This window comes from Bubalus bubalis, chromosome 13 (assembly GCF_019923935.1).
Source record: "Bubalus bubalis isolate 160015118507 breed Murrah chromosome 13, NDDB_SH_1, whole genome shotgun sequence".
In the NCBI taxonomy this organism is placed as follows: Eukaryota; Metazoa; Chordata; class Mammalia; order Artiodactyla; family Bovidae; genus Bubalus; species Bubalus bubalis.
Window position 1 is genome coordinate 34,244,737 of NC_059169.1, and position 25,502 is coordinate 34,270,238.

General features: G+C 38.7%; 1 long non-coding RNA gene across 3 annotated transcripts in view; it reads right to left on the reverse strand.

Annotated features, from left to right (window-relative positions):
- Positions 1 to 4,133: 4,133 nt before the first annotated feature.
- LOC112578424 overlaps positions 4,134 to 25,502 on the reverse strand; it is a 31,408-nt gene continuing 10,039 nt past the window's right edge. The window contains exons 2-3 of one of the 3 annotated variants that reach the window (XR_006544030.2): positions 12,448 to 13,563; positions 4,134 to 7,394 (exon numbers count right to left, since the gene is read on the reverse strand). This is a non-coding gene — a long non-coding RNA (uncharacterized LOC112578424). Of the gene's footprint in view, positions 7,395 to 9,590; positions 13,564 to 19,439; positions 19,630 to 25,502 lie in introns of those variants that run through there. The other 2 variants (XR_006544032.2, XR_006544031.2) reach the window with 2 other exon arrangements.

Here is a 25,502-nt window from a genome sequence, read left to right on the forward strand (position 1 = left end):
CTAAGAACAGAATGTCTGGTTGTTGTTCTTGTTTTTTCTAACATATACAGTATATATAGAGAACATTTCGAAGTTTGAAACATCAGTAATATAAATGACCAATCACTCCATTCAGAAAACAGATGTGTACTTTAGGCAATCAAGGTAGTTACACAAATTTAAATGAAAACCTCTGGGATTCATGTAAATGAAATATAATGAACATCTGCATTTAGGTAGGTGTCTTGTGGAATAGTCACACCATCATGCCCAGGTGGTTGGCCTCTCCACTCATGTTACTTACAAGCAGTTCCTGATTCCTGGACCTGATTTGTACCAAACCAATAATACATATGCCCCCTTGAGCTTCAGTCTCTGAAATGTGCCCCTTATACACCAATTCCCCCATCCCACCTATTTTCATTTCAACATCTAGAGGATTTTCCTGAAGGCAATATGAAACGTGACCATGACTAGTTGCTAAAACTAATATGTGGTGGCAGCAAAAAGTCATTAGTTGGTGCAGATTTGGCTGGGGATCAGCAGTGTTGGTTAGAATCCACATACTAGATTCTGTTAAGAATAAGAGGAGCCAAGAATCATGAACTGGAGTAGCTTGTCCCATCAGCAAAAGGCAGGTAGATATGAATGATACAAAGTACCCTTCCCACAATAACCCTGTACCTATTTAGAAAGCCCATTGTTCAATCTTGGAGTGCCCAAGGCTACAGGCTGTAGGTCAGGTTTAATAAGGAGCCCACTTCCAATTTGCAACTCCCTCTTTATATAGCAAAATAGTGCCATGGAAAAAACTCTAGGCAGAAGGTCAGAAGAGGCAGGGCCAACTTTCAACGTTTCAGGCCCACACATTTTTACTGAGTACTAACTACATACAGATACACATGTTCAAGAAAGCAGGCTAAAATAAGACATAGCCTCTGACCTGAAGGGCTTCCCTGGTGTCTTAGATGGTAAGGAATCTGCATGCAATACAGGAGACCTGGCTTCAATCCCTGGGTCAGGAAGATTCCCTGGAGAAGGGAATGGATACCCATTCCAGTATTCTTGTCTGGAGAATCCCATGGACAGAGGAACCTGGCAGGCTACAGTCCATGGGGTTGCAAAGAATCAGACACAACAGAGGGACTACACTTTCATTTTTGACCTGAAGGAGCTTACAGCCTGTCGCTTGGAACTAACGTACTTTTTTGTAAACATACAGTGCCTCAGATTCCAAATTGAGAATGTAAATGATTATATCTGCTTCAACATACTTCACATATGTACTGTAATGCTCATCAGACTCACAAATGAGAGTTTTAACATCTAGTTTAGAGAGATCACATAACACAACAATAAAACCCAATCCGATGTCAATATGAAATTGAATTCACACTTTTTTTTTTTTTGGTCCTCAAATGTTGCTGGAGTGACCAAAACCAAAATAAGTGGGTTACTGACAGAGGCTTAGTATATATTATTTTTCTATAAATGGTTTCCTGAATATTTATATTTGTTTATAATAATTTTGGTCCCATAAAAATATATTGGATTCTTACTATGTATATGCATAGTAAGGAGAAGTGGAAGAGTTATATGAAAGCTAAAATGAAGAATCCTTTCCTGAGAAGTCAGGCTCACTTTAGGAGACACACAAGTAGTCATCAAGGCATATTATTTAGGAAATAAATGTTAAAAAAGAAAACAAAATTTCAGGAAAATTAGGAATAATGAGAAAAAAAATCAGACAAAAACTTTTAAAAAAGGCCTTTATTAAGATAATTGTTTCTGTTACTTCTCTTCTTCAATCCCTTTCTCCAAAACCTTTTTTTTTTTTTTTTTTTTTTTTTTTCAGAAAAGAGCTAAACTATGGGCAAGATAATTTGGACCATATGTGATTCACATTTTTAAAAAATATTTTGGTTCCAAAAAAGAAAAATGTACCTACAACCAAAATTCTTTCTCTGCTATCATCTACCATAGGGTCTCCATAGTGACATCAAATAATAATTGTTATAATAATAATAATAATGATAATATTGTGATAATGTACTTTTAGGGTCTTTATTAAAATGATTACCATACTCTTTGAGGTATAGTACATTAAGCCATTATAAAACACTGGTATCAGCCTATATAAGATTGGGCAAGTAGTCTTTTAAAGTGACTAAAAGGAAATAGACAGCAGAATTTGATAATGTAGGGGGACTTGGGGAGGTGGCATCTGAATAAGAACAAATCTGGATATAGTTACTCTATAAGGAAATTAGACCATCATGGAGCACCAGGAGGGAACTGAGGCTATGAGCTGTAAAATGCCAAAATTAATGAGGATTTATGAGCAAATGGATGAGAAAAATTATCAATGTATTACTCATTCACAACATTTCTTAAAGCCAACCCTCTTATTAATGTGTACTTTGAAGAAAACAGCTGCAAAAGTAGTCCATCTTGGAGAAGGTGATTAGGCATGAGATGAAACAGTTGAGAGAAGTGACTTCTATGAGAATTGAGGAAGAAAACAAAAACGAAAAAGAGAGTGAGATCCATGGGGTACAAGGTGGTAGGTGTGTGTGTTACAAAACATAGGAAAGAGTCAACATTTGTAGCCTGAAAATAAGCCTGTAGAATGACGCTGTCAGAGAGTAAAGAAGTGAGACCCTTGAAGAGGACAAAGAAAATCCCTTCCTCTGAGACTTGTCCAAAAAAACCTGTCAGATTGGTGAGGACATAGATTATGATGGTAAGGAGGGGCTGAGTCAAGGGTCTTCAACCTCCAGCATCTAATGTCTGATGATCTGAGGCGGATCTGATGTAATCATGATAGAAATAAAGTACACAATAATGTAATGGGCTTGAATCATCCCGAAACCATGTCCCGCCCCCCAGTCCATGGAAAAACTGTCTTCCGTGAAACTGTCCCAGGTGCCAAAAAGGCTGGGTGATGGGGCTGTGCACTTTCACAACTTCTTTTTTTTTCTAGCAAGTAAAAGACAAAGTCACTGATTAAAAGTAAAAGGCCTGGTAGTTTTATTCTTAGTTTTTTAAGGAATCTCCATACTGTTCTCCATAGTGGCTGTATCAATTTGTATTCCCACCAACAGTGCAAGAGGGTTCCCTTGTCTCCACACCCTCTCCAGCATTTATTGCTTGTAGATTTTTTGATAATGGCCACTCTGACTGGTGTGAGGTGATATCTCATTGTAATTTGCATTTCTCTAATAATGAGCAATATTGAGCATCTTTTCATGTATCTATTAGCCATCTGTTTGTCTTTGGAGAAATGTCTGTTTAGGTCTTCTGCCCATTTTTTGATTAGCTTTTTTGTTTTTCTGGTATTGAGATGAATGAGCTGCTTGTATATGTTGGAGATTAATCCTTTGTCAGTTGTTTTGTTTGCTATTATTTTCTCCCATTCTGAGGTTGTCTTTTCACCTTCTTTATAGTTTTCTTCACTGTGCAAAAGCTACTGAGCATATAACCCTGAAGAAACCATAATTGAAAAAGATACATGTACCCCATTGTTCACTGCAGCATTATTTACAATAACTAGGACATGGAAGCCACCTAGATATTCATGAACAGATGAATATATAAAGAGATTATGGTACATATATACGATGGAAAATTATTCAGCCATAAAAAGGAATGCATTTGACTCAGTTCTAATAAGGTGGATGAAACTAGTATACAGAGTGAAGTAAGTTAGAAAGAGAAAGACAAATATCATTTATTAACACATATATATGGAATCCAGAAAGATGGAACTGATGAACCTATTTGCAGGGCAGCAATGGAGATGCAGAGGGCTTCCCTGGTATCTAAGTTGGTAAAGAATCCGCCAGCTATGCAGGAGACCACCTGTAACACAGGAGATGCAGGTTTGATCCCAGGGTTGGGAAGATCCCCTGGAGAAGGAAATGGCAAACCACTCCAGTATTCTTACCTGGGAAATTCCATGGACAGAGGAGCCTGGTGGACTACAATCCATGGGGCCACAAGAGTCAGATATGACTGAGCGACTAAACCACGAATGGAGATGCAGACATAGAGAACAGACTCTTGGACATGGCAGGGAAGGAGAAGGGATAGATTGAGAGAGTAGCATGGAAACACATACATTAACATATGTAAAATAGATAGTGGAGATTTGCTGTATGACACAGGGAGCTCAAATCCAGTGCTCTGTGATCACCTAGAGGGGTGGAATGGGGTGGGAGATGGGAGGGAGGCCCAAGAGGGAGGGGCCATATGTATGCCTACGGTTGATCATGTCGATGAATGGCAGAGAACAACACAATATTTTAAAGCAATCATCCTCCAATTAAAAATAAATAAATTTAAATAAAGGAAAGAAAAAAATAGTAAAAGGACTGGAGTGAAACAGTTTGAGGAAAGTGGTAAGATTTTCAGTATCTTTTCAGAAAAAAAACGTTGGCTAGAGTGGAGAGTAAAGGTATGGCCAAGGAGAATCGTGAGTTCAATTAGGGGTGGAAACCACTATTGAACTCTGATCTTCTGAGGAAAGAGCAAATCCTAAAAACACCTACTTTTCTGAGGCTATTCATGGGGAAAGTTCATAAAACATAGTCCTGGGACCCAACCAGGGTATTCAGATTTGATAATAGTATGAACATGACAGTCTCATGGAGATGAGACTCAAGCCAACAGATGAAACAAGAATTAACCTATGTGCCAATATTGGAAGCGGGGCAAATACAAGTAGAACGAAGAGGCCATAGGTCAGAGCCTGAGCAGTATGCAAGAGAGCAGAGCCTTTGGCTAGTGGAGGCTTGCTTCAGGAGAATGCATTTTGGAAACAGAGTTATTTGGTTGCTCTATTTATTTTGTCTGTGGTTGGGTGAACTTGGGCTAAGTCCAGACAGTACGACTACAAGCATACATGGCAGTAAAGAATCCACCTGCAATCCAGGAGACACCGGAGACTCAGGTTCGATCCCTGGGTCAGGAAGATCCCCTGGAGGAGGGCATGGCAATCCACTCCAGTATTCTTGTTGGGAAAATTCCATGAACAGAGGAACTGGCGGACTCTAGTCCATGAGGTTACAAAGAGTCGAACATAACTGAACTGACTGAGTATGCATGCATACCTGGATACAGGAGACATGAGTTTCTCCAGCAACCTCCACAGCCCAGGAGGAGGAACAAAGAAAATGGACTTTGAATAACTTAGGGCTTGATACTAGCTTGATAAGAATGTTGGCAAACCAATAAACACATTGATCAAGGCAGGATTTTTTTTTAAATAGTGTTGCCAGAAATCTGCTGATAGATCAGAGGATGGGGGACTCGATGGCTAATGGAACAGGTGAGAAGAAGAAAAGGAGTGAGAAAGATAGTTATTTCTAATGAAAAGGCAACTGCATATTCAAACGCAATTCTTCAAGTCAGCTCTGGAAATAGATAACATGTGACCCACAATGGAAGCATATGCTGTACATGAACAGTTAGAATAAGGAAGAGGATAGAAAAAAAATATGATGCAATTTCCCATACTTTCCAGTTCACTGAAATGGAAAATAATATCAGACTATAAGAAAGATCAGATTATGTGTACTTTCAAGGAGCAGCAGGAAGAGTATGTCTAAGGAAGTAAAAGAGATCATTTCACAAATAAGAGACATCACAATTTAGGTCTTGTATATGAGTGATCATCCTTTGGCACTAGCCCTTGAGCTTCCCTGGTGGCTCAGATGGTTAAGAACCCGCCTACAATGTAGAAGACCTGGGTTTGATCCCTGAGTCAGGAAGATCCCCTGGAGAAGGTAATGGCAACTCACTTCAGTATTCTTGCCTGGAAAATCCCATGGACAGAGGAGCCTGGCGGGCTACAGTCCATGGAATCACAAAACGTCGGACAGGACTGAGTGACTAACACTGAACTATACGTTTAAGGTGCTACAGACCTGAGATACAAATCATAAATTGACTGTTATTTCCATAGTCTTTTGCTGTTTACAGCTCACTTCACTTTCTACTATGTTCAGTGACTCGGGGTCATCCTGAGAGAGGGGGATCACAACACCCTCCTCCCTGGTTATACAGAAGCAGAAACTAATATGAAGCAAATCCTTTAAGCAGATATTCTTCTGGCTCTACAGCCCAATCTACTTCCATGACATCACTTAGCATGAGTAAGACAAGCTTTACGCCTCCATAACAAGATGGAGAAAAACATCGAGACCCCCTGAAAGACAGAAATATCAGCTGCTAAATAAATGGTGAGAATATATGTGAATGTGAATAAATGGTGAGAATAAGTGAGGATAAATGGTGAGAATAATGCTTTTGGTATCTGTCATACACGAATAAATCTATAGTATTTAATAAGTGATGAGACTACATTGCTATTATGAAAAAAAGTTCTCTCTTTCACCAGTTATTTGTATAGGCATAAATCTATAGAGTTGGCAGAATTTATAATGACTGTGTCTGCCCACAAAGAAAGCTCAACTGCTGTTTATTACAAGGCAGAGATTCCTTGCACTTTTCTATTACATCATTGAAAATATTGATCTTAAGTTATTACCCACACGATCATGAATCAAGTCCTATGTGTTTACATGCTGCCACCGAAGACACTGATCCAGCAGAATCATAATAGGAATCTCCAGTATTGCAAATTCTTAAGGAAATTTGCTAAAACCCATTGGACATACTTTGAATTATTTGTTTGGTTAATTATCAGTGGCTCCAAAGGAGGCCACTGTAAAATCTCTCTCAGTAAATTGCTTTCAAAGCCTCAGGCAGTTTGTAAGCATTACGCATCTTGTACACGCCACACAAAGTTCTCTTTGTGTATTGCCCTGTGTTACTTGTATCCTTGCACTTTTCACTAATGGTTTATAGGAAGCCTTGGCCTACTAACAGGCTGCCCTGACAACTTAAATAGTCTTCCAATCCTCTGAGTTTGAATTTGAACATAAGATCTTTACCGTCATGGTAAACACACCCATCAGGTCACTGGATGAAGCGAAACTTGCAAGTCTCCGAGGCCTTATTACCCAATATCCTTCTTAAAGCTTCCAGATCCCAGACTAACAATTACCACATCTAATGGCTGTTGCTTCCCCTATTATCTTATTATCTTCTCTTAACATCCTTGGCAATTAAGATGATATCCAGTGTGTCTGGAGGAAAGGTGACCCACATGAGACTTCCTGAGATGTTATCTGAATGCAGGCACTGAAGCTATGATGAGAAGCCTGATGAAAACATTGCATTGACCAAAAGATAGTAAGTCTTTGTTCCAGGGAGAAAATGAGATTGTTTACATTTTTATTTCATTTTTGTTTTCAACTTATACAAGGTAATTCGCTTACATGCAAGGTGTGTCAGCTCATCTTTGGGACTGCGATTCTCAGAATTCCTTTTCCCTGAATTGTTTCAGGTTCCTGTGGACCACAAGAGATATTTGGGGTGACATCAAAAAGGTGGAAAGATAGTGGGAAGCTGCTGTATAGCAGAGGTGCTCGGTGATGACCTAGAAAACTGGGACCCAGGGATGGGAGGGAGGTTCAACAAGGAGGGGATATATGTATACTTATAGCTGATTCGTGTTGTTGTACAGCAGAAACTAGCACAACATTGTAAAGCAATTATCCTCCAATTAAAAATAAATCTTAAAAAAAAGCCCTAAAACTAAAAACAAATAAATAAAAGGTGGAAAGAGGGAGTAGTTATATGCTTCTATGATGGGAAATTCCACGCGAGGCATGGTTCTGACCTGCTGGCTCTCCTTGTCTAAGGGGATCTCAGCCAGCCCTTAGTAACTCCAGCAAGCTTAGTAAATCCTTAGTAAGTCAGCAAGCCCTTAGTAACTCAGCAAGTTCCTAAGCCCTTACTAACTAAGCCCTTAGTAACTCCTCTGCCTTTGAGTTCCCTGAACCCCAGGCTTCCATGTGCAGCTCCTACATTTGCTCTTCCAACTCGTACCAGATCTCCCCTTTCAGTTTCTGAAGGGGAGAACAAGCTCCACAAGTTTGGCTCAAGAGTAAAGAACACCAGCCTCATATTCAAGTCATCAGCAGCAACTATGCTGAGCTTCGCGGGTGGGTTCCACCTTGCCCTGCCCCTCACTACTTCAGCATCTTTCCTTCCCAGTGGCCTGCCCTACTGACTTCAGGCCCAGGATCCAGTGTAGAAAAACAGGCTTGTACCAACGATTCATTCAGCTCCTACAGATATATAAAGTCAAAGCCCTTTGATAAATCCCCTGGTCTTTATCACTCTGAGTGGCTCCGTTTTTCTGATCCAAATCTGGCTAATGAAATATACATATCTGTTATACTCCAGAGGATAATAGCTAATAAAATATGGCTCAATAATCTATTAAAATTTCAAATGGTAAAGGAGAAAATTTCCCACTTACTGTTTTATGTTGGTATTTTGAAGCTTCTACCCTTTCAAATAATTTTATTTTAAAATAGGTTTCTATAGGTAAGATGTCATAATATAAAATTATTGAAAACATAATATTACCTCCAAAAGACTATTCTGAATGCTGCATTCATGCAGAAATTAGTTCAGTCAGATGAGAACCATGCTCTTCATTAGGACATGGATGATTTTTGTAATCCAAACCACTGAAACAATTTCCTAATTTTGACCTCCTAGTTCTTCTCACACTTGGGAAAATAAGAGAATTTGTTAAATTTCTTTCAAGGTATGGAAAATATCTTGTAGTGAAGACACTACAGGCAAGTGAAACCAGGAACCAATCTAATAAAATTACTTATGAATATATGAACATTCTCTCCTAATACATTTCTCCATACAAGCTATTAATCTAATTTATATCACATACTCGGTTCTCTTCTACTTTTTCCTACCCCACAGAGGAAAGAATGTGCTGGTAAAAATTCACAGAGGTGGGTGTTTATAATTGCTGGGATCCTTACAAGTTTAAAAGGCAGAACTAAAAAATTGATATGTGTTCCACAATTCTCTAGTTTTGTTTCTGTCTCTATATTACTTACATATGTTGAAGCAACAAGACACTTAACATCTGAGTCACTCAGTGCCACGTAGCAATTTAACTGAGTGTGAGGCATGGTTATGGAAGATATAAGGAGAACATAAGGACTGCAGAAGATACAAGGAGGACAAAGACTCAGCCCCTGAAGAAGGGTGTGGTCTGTGCCAAGGCTTCAGAGAAGGAAGTTTAAAGAAGAAACTGCTCTTTTACTTCCATAAAGCAACTAAAGGAGTAAAAGAAAGGTGGACATTAAAGCAGAGTCCACAAGCTGGAGAAAGGGTGCTATAAGGAGAACACACTACTTATGTGCACATTTTATGGCTTCCCTGGTGGCTCAGATGGTAAAGAATCTACCTGCAATGCAGGAAACCTGGGTTTAATCCCTGGGTCTGGAAGATCCTGCGGAGAAGGCAATGGCTACCCATTCCAGTATTCTTGGCCTGGAGAATTCCATGGACAAAGGAGCCTGGTGGGTTACAGTCCATGGGATTGCAAAGAGTCGGACACACTGAGTGACTAACACTTCACTTTTTAAGGAGAAGGAAATGACAACCCACTCCAGTATTCTTGCCTGGAGAATCCCATGGACAGAGGCGCCTGGGTGGGCGGGGGCTACAGTTCATGGAATCGCAAAGAGTTGAATACAACTGAAGTGACTTAGCATGCATGTAGAGAACTGCTGATTCAGGAGTTTTCTCTGGCAATAGTTGTGTGGGTTGCATCAAACAGTATAAAGGCAAGAATTGTAGGAGTTGGTTCAAAAACAATAGGATTGACCATAAATAATATGGAACTAGGAATTCACCATAAGTATGAAGTGTAACTATTTTATTATAAAAATGTAGGATGGGGAGAGATAGAAGAAACACCAAATAAAGTTTTACGTACATGGTCATATTATTTTCACGATAGAAAGTAAGGTCATTTTTTGAGAAAAATAGAATAATAGTTACATTTTAAGGAAAATAGAAAAGGTTAATGAATCAATTATCTATGGTGGTATTTCCAGTCCCCCTCACGGCTCCAGTAACTGTCCTGTCCACTCTGCTTCATCCATGTGGTTTGCACTAGAACTGCCCAACTATTTGGTTATAACTATTCCTTCTTGGCCACAGTTGGTTAGCCTCGAACTGGCCACCAGACTATAGTGTAACCAACCATTCATTGTGTTCTCCCAGAATTTCAGAAACTTCAGTGTAAAAGTCACTGTCTTTCTAGTAATCCAGGTTTTACCATGGAAACCTAAATGCCATGTCTTACTGTTCTCTCAGTGTGTTTCCCACCATAGGTAACATAGAACAGATGTGACCTGCCCAGAAAAAAAATTTTTAATAGATTCACAAAGAAGATAATAAACACAAGATGGAGAGAAACGGAAGTTAATTTCTGGGTTCCAGTTGTTACTTAGAACCAGTCCTATTCCCATCCTTTGATTCTGTAAGATATCCCAGGAAGATTTTAATAAATACCCCCAATTGTTTAAGCTAGTGGTTTTCTGATACTTTCAATAAGAAGGCTGTAGTGAATAAAAATCATTTTTCTCTTCAGAGAATGAGCAGTAGAGTTGAGTAGGGAGACATCTAAGCATGACCAGACACCATTATGGGGTTCTTATGAAGTTGGAAACCATAAACGGTAATGGTACTCATCTGCTTGGTGTGTGAGTTTCTGCAGAAACATTCTGCAGCCTGGGGATAGACAAAGAGAAAACAGGCTAGTGAACTGATCAAGAACTGTGGTTTTCATTGTAAAGTAACTCCACAGAAGGGCAATAGGACAGGAGAGTTAGTGATATTGACAAACGTGTGATTGAAATTCAGGATGAAATGTCTCTCAAAGGGAATGATGTAATCCATTAGTGATATCAGCCCTGACCAGAAGAACAGGAGGCACCAGAATGGTTCCTAATACATTCCTTTTTTTTTCTCCCTTTCAGGATATAAATTTATACTCCAGCCTTCTTTTAATAAAACCAAATTAACTTCCAAATCAAGATTATGGTAAAGAAACTGATATAAAAATCACTGAGCAAAACTGCAACATTGATGTCTAGGAGATCAAATCATGTGGTCTATCTTAGGCATAAGATACTAGAAGAAACAATCACAGAGAAGAAATGAAAATTCTAGTCCTGCTGTTATGGGAAGAAAAAATTAGGCTAAAAAGAGAATTCTGTACATATCATTATAAAATAAAATGGTGACTGCAAACACCAAAGTTTTATACTTTCCATTTTTTTTAATTTATTTATTTTAATTGGAGGCTAATTACTTTACAATATTATGGTGGTTTTTACCATGCATCAACATGAATCAGCCATGGATGTACACGTTCCATTTCTATGCTTCCTTTTCTGTAAGATTTTGAAGTGAGAAACAATTGGTCTTGATGCCCACTCAAATCCCCCTTTACTTACCATTCTAATACCTGTTGTCTATATTTCCAGCTGTCTACACCTGCGTTTCATTACCTGTAAATTTTATCTGGCCAAAGCCACAATAGCCTAAGAATTAACAGCCCCTACGAACATCCTTCAACCAACAAGGGAAGGGACTTTGGTGCATAAACATTCCAGCTTGCTCTCCCCACTTGGTACTAACTCTGAAATGCACCCAGATTTTTCTTAGTGAGGGCAAAATCTGGTCACGCCCAGAAACAACCTGCTAGTGCTTTTGTTACTGGCTGTCTTTCCTTCCCTATTCTACTTTCTTGCCCTCTATTCACATTTCCTGAAATTATCTCTCGATTTAGCTCTTAAACTTGAATACTTGCTTCAGGATTTGCTTCTGGGGATATGCAAACTACCAAAAGATTTGGAATGGAGTCTATAGGGCTAACTCATCATTCTAGGACCTCTTTTGTGAGAGTTCAAGATTTAGAGAATTTCCTTTTCCCCCTGTGAGAAGTGTCAGTTCTTTAATTTTTGGTAGTACAAAGATGTGTGAGATCTTTGAGGTATTAGTTCAAGGTTATATAAAATTAAACTGGATGTGAGCAAAGGGGCTAAAGGTTAAAATTATATTAAGAATTTTTTGTTCTGTAAATACAGGTTCTTGCTAACTGAAGTGCTGCTGTTGTTCAGTTGCTCAGTCATGTCTGACCATTTGAGACTCCATGGACAGCAGCACGCAGGCTTCCCTGCCTCTCACCATCTCCTGGGGTTTGCTCAAATTCATGTCCATTGAATCAATGATGCCACCCAACCATCTCATTCTCTGTCGCCTCCTTCTCCTGCCCTCAATCTTTCCCAGCATCAGGGTCTTTTCCAATGAGTTGGCTAGTTATAATTGCATTAAGAATAATTTGGTCTATAGATACAGGTTCTTTATAATTCACGTGAGACAACCTATATGTTAAATTAAAGGCTATTATGATATATTGAGGCTAAAATATTGCAAAAGAGCTTTAAACACTATAATATCATAACCTTGGACTGTATTTGTAACAAGGTAGCAGATGAGAATACGTACTTGTAAGTTGCTGCAATAACTCCCACAATTGAATGGCTTCACACAATTAGAATTTCATTTTACACTATTAATATTCAATGTAGGAGTTCCAAGTACAGGCTAACAGAGATGCTTCACCCAGTCTATCAGGAAATCAGCTTCTAAGGCTTCTGAGGTCACCCCAGGGGTCTCCTCCAATCTAGACAGCCAGAAATAGAAAAGGGCAGAAGGAATGAATCAGGAGAGAACTTTAAGGAGCAGCCTTAAAGGAGGAGGAGTTCATTCCACTCTCATTCCATTGGCTATGATGCAATCACGTGACTATGCTGAACTGCAAGAGGCGGGGTGGGTTCTAGGTGGTATTCCCGCTGGGAAACAGGACCTGCTTCTCCAAGGTCTCCTTTAGAAGAGACAGTACCCATTTCTGGCAAATAAATAGCCATCTCTTCCACCACCTGGCTTCCACAGTAGCACTGGTGATAAAGAACCGGCCTGCTAATGCAGGAGACACAAGAGATGCAGGTACAATCCCTGTGTCAGGAAGATCCTCTGGAGAAGAAAATGGCAACCCACTCCAGGATTCTCGCCAGGGAAATCCCATGGACAGAAGAGCCTGGTGTGCCACAGTCCATGGGGGTCACAACGAGTGGGACACGATTGAGCGACAGAGTATATGCTCCACCACCAGCCATCTGTTTGCCTTATGCAAAATGAATATGCCAAATAAATTAATGATATAAACAAATTAGAATTGAATATTAAGTAAATCAAACCATTTTCAAGAATTGGAGAAAGATGGATGATCATGTCAGCAATTCACATACATATTAAAATAATCCTTACCCAATTATTAAAACTTGTCTCCTTCTGCCAATAGCATATTTAAGAGTTCAATTCTCTGAAATGGAAAACACTAATATTTCAATCACTTAAAAAATCCATCAGTGAAACACTTCATTGATTCATATTAATCTTCTCCTATGCCACTTCGCTAAAACAACTACCTTACATACAAATGAAATCTGAGGAAATTCTTATCTCTTCTTTACCACATACCTGTATATTCTTCATGGGGAATATGAAGACCATTTCACAGTTACCTTTTCTCTCCATAAAACTGGATCTGTTTTCTCTGATCTGAGGAGATAAATGCAAGGAGGCAGAGATTATAGAAAATGTAAAGATCAAAACTGAGTCAGACAAGTATTTGGTCTCAATGCCACAGGCTAGAATAAATGGATAACAAATTGAGATTTCTGTTATGAATTCATTGTTCTTCCCAGTACAGCAAACTGCCCTCTTAATTATTGATATAGCAACAATCATTTGTATTAATATGATATCTTCATTATGAGTATCTACATGGGATCTGTTAAAAGAGAAAAATAAATGCAAAACAAAACCCAACTTTTATACTTTGAACTAATTCAGAAAAGCTACTGACTTTATTTTGGAAAGTGGACTTAAGCTTCATGCATAAGTGATTCTCAAACATTACGTTGTATAGATTTTAAAGGAAAGAAGACAGCGGCAACAGTAGTGTTGCTGACTGCTATCGTGATGCTTATTAATGGAACTGTTGACTTCTAGCACTCAGTCTGGGTCAGTCTGGGTGGTTGTGGTTTTCATGATCACTAATTTATAAACTATGTGCCAGTTACTGTAAGTGCTTTATATGCTGTCTCATACTATTATTATTTCAGATTTGTAGAAGAGAAAGCTGAGATTTAAAGAAGTTAAGCATCTTGCCCCAAACCACACCAATAGGACACAGATGAGATGAGGTATAAACATAGCCTGCTTGACAACACTCTATGCTATTAACCGTTATGTTGTGTGACTTTCCCCAAAGGTACATCACTGTTTGGTACTCTGTTAAGTACAGGTCTGACAACAAAGAATTAATCTAATGAAAATGAACAGAAACTAACTACAGTGGTTCCCTCTTATCCGAGAGGGATAAGACCCCCCAGTGGATGCCTGAAACCACAGATATCAGTATAATAGTACCGAACCCTACCCTATATATACTAGGTTTGTTCCTGTACATGGGTACCTATGATAAAGTTTTATTTATAAATTAGGCACAGTAAGAGATTAACAACAAAAACGAATAATAAAATATCATACATTGTAAATAACAGTTATTAACTGTGGTCTCTGTCTTTCAAAATATCTTATTGTACACACTTAATACCTTGTCCATCTTAACTGCGCACTTCACACACTGTAGCCGAAACGTCTGCAGTTTGAGGTGCAACAGCAAAACTGGTATGAATTTCTTTTCCCTTCATCACAGTTTCACAGATAAAAGATTGGTTCTTACTGTAGATTTTAGCAACTGCAGCATATTCTTTTTTTCATTCCCTATTAAGCTGAGAACTTTCACCTTTTACTTAAAGAAGTTACCTCATGGCTTCTCTCTGGCATACTCGAATGACGAGCATCACTACTCTTGCACTTTGGGGCCACTAATAAGTAAAATAAGGGTTGCTGCTGCTACTGCTAAGTCACTTCAGTCGTGTCTGACTCTGTGTGACCCCATAGACGGCAGCCCACCAGGCTCCCCCATCCCTGGGATTCTCCAGGCAAGAACAATGGAGTGGGTTGCCATTGCCTTCTCCAATGCATGAAAGTGAAAAGTGAAAGTGAAGTCGCTCAGTCGTGTCCGACCCTCAGCAACCCCATGGACTGCAGCCCTGCAGGCTCCTCCATCCATGGGATTTTCCTGGCAGGAGTACTGGAGTGGGGTGCCATTGCCTTCTCCAAAAATAAGGGTTACATGAACACAAGTACTATGATATCATAATGACAAATAACTGAGATGGCTACTAAGTGACGACTTGGCAAAATCTACTGAAAAAGAAACGATGATGCAAGTCTGGGGCAGGACGGAGCTGAATGAAACAAAATTACATTGTGCTACTCAGAAAAGTATTCAGCTTAAAGCTTAGGAACTGTTTATTTCTGGAATTCTTCCTTTGATACTTTCAGCTTCTCACCATTGACTGTGGGTAACTGAAACAAAGGAAAGCAAAGCCATGGATAAAGGGAACTAACTAGTATAAACTATAAGATAGAAGATAATGAAAGAAAATTAGGCACTTTCACATCAATACTGCTATTTTATTTTGTTAATTTATTTTTCAATTGGAGCATAATTGCTTTACAATGTTTTGTTTCTACTGCACAACAACAGTGAATCAGCTATAAGTATACATATGTCCACACCATCTTGAGCCTCCCTCTCACCCCTACTCCACTCCACCCCTCTAGGTCATCACACAGCACCAAGCTGAGCTCTCTGTGCTGTACAGAAGCTTCTCACTAGCTATCTATTTTACACATGGTAAAGTATATATATCAATGCTACTCTCTCAATTCATCCCACCTTCTGATTTTTAATATGACAGCCTTTGGAAATGGATAACATTTTATATTTTCCATTTTCCAATTGAGACTTAGAGAAGTTGGGAGACACATCCCTCACTACCACACAACGATTAAACGACTGACTCAACACAGACCCATGCCTTTTAACTTTACAACTCTACTCCTGCTACTGCACTCCTTCACAGCGCACGGAAAATAAAAGCCGTGCTCAGTCGTGTCTGACTGTTTGCAACACCATGGACTGTAGTCCACCAGGCTCCTCTGTCCATGGAATTTTCCAGGCAAGAATTCTGAAGTGGGTTACCATTTCCCACTCTAGTGAATTGACCCAACCCGGGGATTGAACCCGCATGTCTTGCACCTCCTGCATTGGCAGGCAGATTCTTTACCACTGTGCCACCTCAGGAGCTCTCTTTTAGAGCACGCTGTCTTCTCATTTAATATTTTTGTTTCATTTCTTATTGCCTAAGTTTACCTGAGTTTCAATGCTTACATTAACTATGACTTGTCATTCCCTTCTGAAACAAATCAACCAATCTAATTTAGTGTTACTTTCCTAGCAAAGAATGAAGATATTTGTCAAAATCCAAATCTGTGTCTTTGGAGCGTAAACTTTTATTAACATGATCCCAAAAAAGGAAGATGAAGGAGACATGTATAACCCTGAATGTTCACTTCTCTGACACATGATAGAAATTGTCACCTTGTTTTTCAAATAAGAAAATGAAAAACGAAATTTTGAACAGGAAACAAATAGAGTGATTGCAAAATCAGTAACAAGGTCAGAGTTATGCAATTGAGACTAAAAGCAATTATATGCACAAGTGCTTTGAGAAAATTGTGTACTCAAAGTGTAATCTGGGGTATATTAGGAGGAAATCAAATAGTCCATAATGTGAAAATCTGAAGAAAGAGAGGGATGTAGTATAAATTGCCTAATAGTAACAAGGAAACTTGGAGAAGGGAATGGCAACCCACTCCAACATTCTTGCCTAGAGAATTCCATAGACAGAAGAGCCTGGTGAGCTACAGTCCATGGGCTGCAAAGAGTCAGATATGACAGAGCTACTAACACAGACACACACAACAAAAAAAAGATTTTTGTAATAAGAAATAATATATTTGTAGTAAGAAATAAATATATTTCTTATTATATCAAGAAATATAATATTCAGGATGGGAGAAGATATGGAGGAGAATCTAGCAATGAGAAGAATTTTCAAAGATGTAGAACCCCATATAACAGAAAACAGTAGCAGAATGAAAAAGCTTCTCTAACTGAATAGAGAGCTTAAAAGCTGAGAATAAACATGATTACTGCAGGAAATTTGCAGATCTAACACATAAAAAAAAATAGATTCAATCTTTATAAGAATGATGAAAAAACTCAATACAGAAAATAATAACCCACAAAAAAAGTAAATGAGATGAAAGGGTAGTTTCAAAAACTTTAATTTTTATTCAGATATTCTAAAATAATTTGAAATCAGACACCTAAGAAAAATTTTTATTTAAAACATTGTTAAAAAGAAATAAACTGTATCATACAAACATATTTTTAATCTTCTCAGTGACATCATTGTTTAGTATGATAACAAAATATAGAGCCAGTAATGGGCTCACACTGTGACAAAAGAGAGAAAAATCAGAAAACAAGAGTGATGCTATAGAAGACTACCTTTTGAAGGCTACATATAACATTTTTCTAGCAATGTACAAACATAAGACTTGTAAAAATGTTTCTCTAGTAATACCTCCTTTGTTGTTCTTCCAGACAGTTGGGCAACAGAAATGTCATTTGATCCATGCTTAAGTTCTTGAGAGAACCAGAAACATAATGGGCTACAAAACACCTTAAACCACTGGCATCATGAACACTTCCTGTCTAATTCTGTTGGACAACAGAGACAAAGTAAGCCCTGTAATTACATCCCAGCCTGATCTATGCTTGCAGTCATGTAATTAATACTTCCTCTGTAAAGCAATGGAATAATTTAAAGAGCAGATTTTTTTTTCAACCATGGTCTGAAAAAAAGAAAAAATTCTAAGAGGAGAATACATGTGCATTTTAGCTATGTGCAGACACTTCTGGGATTCCATTTGCTAAGAGAAATTGTAACTAGATTCTCAGAGCTTTCATTGTACCAAGAGATGAAAATGATACTTCCTTCCTGCTAAGGGCTATAGCGGGGGGTAGAAGAAAGGGTGACCAGAACCTATATTTATTCCATGAGGTTTTATGAAAATGGTAAACATAATCTCAGTTCCTGGCTACCTGAGCCACCCTAGCATGGTGCCAACCACATTTACAGAGTCTCAGCCAGGAAAATCACTGCAGAAATCTGGCTTTAGAGGATAGACCTCAACTTACACAACAGAAATAAAACACTGTACCCCAGCAAATCTATAGTGACTTCCCAAATGCCTGCGTAGTTTCTAATGTCCATTTTAGAGATGTATTCACAATCATGAATGTAGATCCTACAGAACTCAGAGACAATAAAACTGGGTTGTAACACAAAGGCAGAAAGACAGAGTAAGAGTCAGAATGTAAAGCTAACAATGTGGGTTTTACCAAGAGAGACGCATTTTCAATAGTTGTTCAAATTTTAAACACTTTTACATTATTTTCTATTAAATGGCTCATACATATGCCCAGAAAAAAGTCTATATTTTCAAAATCCCTCTCCATTGCCAACCAAATCCAAAATGAATTTCATCTTTGTCATTTTGTCAACTATCTTTATTTAACATTTAGAGTACACAAAGAGTGGTGCTAGGGTATACACAGGGTCAATGCAATGGTGATTACCTATTCCTGAAACAGTGCCCCATCTTACCCCTTATAACACTAAACAACCTTATTTTCGACCCAATGAGGTCTTCTCTGGGACTTCCCTGATGGCCCAGTGGCTAAGACTCCATGCTCCCAATACAGGGGGGGTCCTGGTCAGGGAACTAGTTCCCACATGCCACAACTAAGACCTGCCACAGCCAAATAAATAAATACATAAATATGAAATATTTTTTAAAAATCCTTAAAAAAAAAAGTTAGTTCTTCTCTGATCACTTTTCTACTTCTCTAAACATTACCCTGTCTATATGCTATGAAATACCTCACCATCACTCAACATTTTGTTTATTGATTTGTCTGTATTTGAAATATGAGAAAAAAAAACTGAAAATGAAGAATCAGGGAAACAGCTAAGCGAATATCATAGTTATCTTGGTCTGCTTGGGCTTCCATAACAAAATATCATAGACTAGGTGAGTTATTAACAGAAGTCCCTTTTCTCACAGTTCTCAGGCTGAGAAGTGCAAGATCAGGGTGCAAGCCAATTCCATTTTTTGTGGGCATTCTCTACCTGGCTTGCCACCTCCTGAGTGTATTCTCCTCTCCTCTTTTTGTAAAATCACCAATATTCTATGATGCGGGCCCCACCCTCATGACCTAATCTAACCCTAATTACCTCCCAAAGGCTTTGGCATTAGGGTTTCAACCCCCAGTGAATTTAGAGGGGTCACAAATATTCAGTTCATAAGTGCCAGATCTGGATCCCCTCAACAGAATAGAAAAGAACAGCAAGAGAATATTTTGCTTGATTATTAAACTGAATTACCTTGCATCTATCATAGAAATCATCTGTTCTGTTCTGGCAGGAAAATGTAGTTCTCAGTGTCCAGTAATTAATATTCATTTCCAGAGCAACTTGACTTAGGCATTTTCACTCTGGTAGCTTGATAGGTTGCATTTTATATTCGTAAATTCAATTGATTGGCTCATAAATTCTTCAAGCTCTTCATTTTAATCTAAGAATTATGCCAAGAAAAACATAAAAATTTTAAGGTAATATATGGCCCTGCATGAAAATTTAAAGGTAATAAGCCAGATTTATATTCTGTGAAACAGAGAATAAAAAAATCTTAACAAAAAACAAAATGATGGATAGGATACATCAAAGCACACTGTCTTTTTGGCACAATGATTTGGAGCTCACATGTAGGTAAGTCCCCTGTTCTTCAGGCAAGCCCACAGAAGAGGGAGTCCCTCACCATTGGAGATTGCTTCACTTTTTTTCCACTAGACAATAGTAATTGGGGATTTTTAAGATATTTTTGGCTGAGGAACTCTGAAATTTAATATATGTTCCAATTTGAAAAAACTGGAAACACAAAATAGGACAGTGGCCCAAGTCCAAGTAGTCTCAATTTTCCAGAGGCAAACACTGAAGCAAAGAAACAATAAGAAAACTCTCATGAAAATTACCAAGAGCAAGGGATGTCTGAATTGAACATTTTATTCATTGAATTCATAATTTTTTTACTTCCTTTAATTATTAGTCTTATCTCACAGAGCGAATTCACATTGAAATGATTAAACAGGGTTTTGGGAACCTGTGTTAAACTGACTAGCAATCATGCCCACATGCCTATTATAAAAAGTCATCATTCATTGTCATCAGCCACATGTAGGTCATATTAACTGATTAATAAACATATGAGTCGACAGCTACATCATTCACCCAGGTGGAGCTAGTGGTAAAGAACTTGCCTGCCAAAGCAGGAGACATAAGAGATGCAGGTTCGATCCCTGGGTTGGGAAGATCCCCTGGAGGAGGACATGGCAACCCACTCCAGTAGTCTTGCCTGGAGAATCCTATGGACAGAGGAGCTTGGTGGGCTGTGGACCACAGGGTCCAAAGAGTCAGATATGGCTGAACTGACTTTGCACGCACAAGCTATGTACAAAGCACTGTACTACAAACTATATCCAAATACTATTTCAGAAATAACTTCATGTTAAAGTGGAAATATCTCTCCAGAGATTATTTTGAGGACTCAAGAGTTCTTCACAGTCTTCACAAGTACAAATGAACACTCTCTAGTTAAAGAAAGAGATGTGTGATGTGAAAGCTTCATCAACATCACAGCAGAAGACAGACACATGCACCACATTTGCACAGAAAGAAGAAAGCTATTAACACAGCCTGCCCTGTGCCATCCTTAGGAAACTGCAGCCAAGCCTGCAAAGGCAGATTGGAATTGAAGGGCAGCCCCAGGTTGGTAGGGTTTTCCGCCAACCTGTATATAAATCATCTCGTTCCTCATCTGCCATGTGAATAGGTTCTGCAGCTCCCACGGGAGTAGCTCATGAAATGTACTCATGCAACCTCAGAGCATTCAGTATTTTTTTCTTCTCCAAATTTCCATGGCATTATTCCTGTGTTTACCTTTCTAGTTCTTGGATAGATCTTTCTCTATTTCTTGTACAATATATATTCTTGCAGTTCACTTTTTAAATACTGAGGTTCCCCTCTCAAAGAATCATATCACCCAGTCCAGATCCCCAGCCTCTTTATCTCCTCTGAGTTCCAGGTCCAAATCTCTAACTCCTTACTGGAGAGCTTCTTTGAGATGCCCAAAGGGTACCAAAAAGTAAATGCAACAAAAATCCAAGTCCAAATCTGTACCTTCAGAGGCTGCTGTTGTTTAGTCGCTCAGTCACATCTGACTCTTTGTGGCCCCAGTGACTGTAGGCCTGCCAGGCTCCTCTGTCCATGGGATTTCCCAGGCAAGAATACTGGAGGAGGTTGCCATTTCCTTCTCCAGGGAATCTTCCCGACCCAAGGATGAAACTCATGTCTCCTGTACTGCAGCTGAATTCTTTACCACTGAGCCACCAGGAAAGCCCCAGAAAGCTGCCAGCTCCTCTCTTTTTCAACCACTCAAAAAACACAACATGAAATCTGAGAGTCTGTACTTCCTCCTTCATTCTTCTTCCAAAGAGCAGTCAGGTACAGTTGATACAACTTCTCGTGCATCCTTCCAAGTACTTGATTTAAACTCTATTATTTTCCCTTTATATATTGAAATAATGTTTATTTGCCATCAGTTACTTTTCAGATGTTATGATAATTAAAATAAATTATTTTAATAGTGTCTATACTGGGAGAAACAGATAAGCAAATGTGGCTTACTTTCTCAAGGCATTTCTTAAACTCTCTCTAGCCTTCTATTCTATCCTTGACATTGTCAGTGTTCTCATCAGGACCTTCTCCAATCTACTCAAAATGTTCCAGTCATTTCTAATAACCTATAAAGAAACAACAGAGTTCTGCAAGGGCTTTAAGTAAATTTAAATGAAAATTTAAATTCTTGAAAATGAATTTGAATTTTTCAAAAGAAATTTAGGGACATGTGAATGGCAGTCCCTGTGAGACAAGCTCTGAAAACAGAAGAGCAAGGCTGCCAGAGCTGGGTGTGAACCAATGTCAGAAAATGGGGAGAATACTCAGAAGCCATGAACACAGGTCAAAAGAAGGAAAATGTAAGCAAGCACAGCAGCAAAGCAGCAAAACAGAGCTCTGGGGGCAATGAGAGACTTATAGCTGTAGCATTTGATAAAGAAATAAGTCAAGGAAACTGGGAAATGATCCTGAGGGACCAGAGGGAAATCATGAGTATTTAGCAGCTGCTCAAAACGGGCAATCTGCCCAATGTACACGATCGATCCTCAGCCTGCCTGCAAGAGGCAGAGCTCTGCCCTGATTCACACTCCCCAGGTAATATTCTGCACAGCCATTATCCTAAAAAAGAAAAAGTCTTGAACTGTAGAATTATCAACAGAAGTTGCTGGGTTACCCAACAGGTTGTATTTCCAGTTTTCTAGACAGCGGCTGTAGCCAAGAGAATAGTGATAATCTCCAAGAAGGCAGACATACAGCCCTGACATTCTCTGTACCCTTATATCCTTAAAGTATGTATCTGTATCTTCTGTATGTCACTCAGTATTATGGTGACATATGTTATTTGTTTCCTTTATTAAAAAAAAAAAGTTGTAGTATGTCTGAGACTATGCCTTCTAATCAGTACAGAATTAAGAACACTGCTTTTTACAGTGAAGGCCCTTTACAAATGTTTTAAAATGACAGAAGTTTGGAGTTAGGTTATAAGAGCTTATTTTACAGATAATAAGCTCTCTTTTGCGACCCCAAGAACAGTAGTTTGCCAGATTCCTCTGTCCATGGGATTCTCCAGGCAAGAATGCTGGAGTGAGTTGCCATTCTCTTCTCCAAGAGACACCAACTCAGGGATTGAACCTGAAATCTCTTGTGTCTCCTGTATTGGAGGTGGATTCTTTACCACTGAGCCTCCGGGGAAGACCTACATTACACATAATAATGAAGTGGATTTATGTAGTGAAATGGGAAAACTTCATTTGACAACGTGGTGATTCTGTTAAGACATTCAAAATCACTGGGATTACTTAGGTCTGCCTGAAGTAAAGAGTAATCAAACCTCACAGGTAAACTTATTTCATCAACTACATTTTAACTCACTAAAGAAAACCTAAGTCTCAAAACCTAAAATGCTTTTGTGTGTGTTAAGTTGCTTCAATTGTGTCAGACTCTTTGTGACCCTATGGACCATCGCCCACCAGGCTCCTTTGTCCATGGGATTCTCCAGGCAAGAATACTGGAGTGGGTTGCCATTTCCTCCTCCAGGGGATCTTCCCTACCCAGGGACTGAACCCACATCTCTTACATCTCTTGCATTGGCAGGCAGGGTTCTTTACGACTAGCGCCACCTGGGAAGCCCACAAGGCTCTTAAGTATCACTTAATAGATTCAAAGTTTTATACTTGGACTATTTGCTTTCTTTAAAAGCTAACCATAACTGATTTTAAATATCTTTATGAGGATCTCTGCATTTGGACATAGACCATATTCACAAGTTTGCCTGTCTTCAAACTGACCTCTCTCTAAATGAGACGTATAAAATAAGATAAAATTTGCATTTATCAGAAAGTTCGGTGGCAATGACTGATACTCAGTAAGAACAAATTTTAAAGGGCCATTTTTACTGGAAAAATACTAGGGAATCTTACAGAACAACCAGGCTACAGGCAAAGCAGGGAACCAAGAATTCAAATAATTCAAAATAATGCAAATGACATCAGGACCATTTATTACTCTTCTACTTTCTTAACTTTCTGGGTCTATTTAATAGCTCTCTGTCCCCAACCCCCTGCCCCCTTAATGCTCTTTCACCTTCCCTATCATTCTTCTGCTCTCATTTTCTCTCTCTGTCTTTCTACCATTTCTCTCCCACATCCTGCTAAGTCACTTCAGTCGTGTCCGACTCTGTGTGACCCCAGAGATGGCAGCCCACCAGGCTCCACAGTCCCTGGGATTCTCCAGGCAAGAACACTGGAGTGGGTTGCCATTTCCTTCTCCAATGCATGAAAGTGAAAAGTGAAAGGGAAGTCGCTCAGTCGTGTCTGACTCTTCGCGACCCCATGGACTGCAGCCCACCAGGCTCCTCCATCCATGCGATTTTCCAGGCAAGAGTACTGGAGTGGGGTGCCATCTCCCACATCACCCTCTACCAAAGAATCCACCTTCCTTCTTCCAGCCAAAAAGGCATGACAAGTGTCCATTTGCTACTTTAGATCTCTTTCACATTAAAACTTTAGCCACAAATAGTGTACATAGTATCATGAAAATTCTAGAGAAGGAACACACTGGCAAACTATGACCATGTACCCATATCTAGACCAACCAGTCTGAGGCCAAGAGAAGAAAGTACTATAACTTTTCCCCATGAAATGAATCAACTATTGCATAGTAAAATGACATCTCTAGGATAATGAGGTGGAGCAGGGCATAGTTTCCAGCTGAAAAGACAGGGCCTACGTTTTCAGGAAGAAAATATTTAGCAGGTCTTTGCCCAATTGTTTTTTTTTTTTTAAAGCAGGTATTTAAAAAGACTTAAATGTGACACCCACATATTCAGATGGCCTATACACTGGTACTTAGTAACTTGAGCATAAATTTCAAGGGTTTCGTGTAAATGAAATCCAGGCTGCTAACGGACCTTCTGCTTCATTTTACTTCATTATTATTTATTTAATGTTCCCAGTACTGTAATAAAACACTAAACAGTGTTTTATTTCTTTCTGTGAAGTACTTTTTTGTCTAAATATTTTCAATAAGTAGTGGCTTTCTTTAAAGTAAATGGAACGGTCACACTATTAAATTTAAATTGACCTTATGAATGAGAATGATTTTCTCCATCTATTGTCTAGAACAGTGCTTCACAGAAGTGGTAACATAGCAGGTATGCCCTTAATAGGATAATGGCATCATTTAAGAATGACTTTTAAAATACAATCATGCTAAAATTCCATCCAAATGCTGTAGAATTTGTACTAATTATCTCATAAGAATTTTACATAAAACTATTTATACTGGAATAAGATTTTTTTAACCCATACAAAGGAACATTACATTTCTCTATCATATGAACATGGGTTTTAGTATAACTATTAAGATCCCCAAATATTCAAAAATTAATAAAGTGTCACAACAAATACAAAGACTACAAACAAATTAAATTTTGAGTCAAAAGTAATACAGCTGATCCTTGAACAACACAGGTTTGAACTGCATAGGTCTACTTATACACTGAATTTTTTCAATAGAAAATACTTTGGTATTACATGACCTAAGGTTGGTTGAATTGGAGAATGCAGAACCTCGGAAATAGAGGGCCAAAGTAAAGTTACACTCTTGTTTTCTGCTGCTCAGAGGTTCAGTTCCCCTAGTCCCTGTGTTGTTCAAGGGTCAACTGTATTTTCTATTGTGTTTGTAAGACTCGTACTCAAAAATTACAATGCTTTT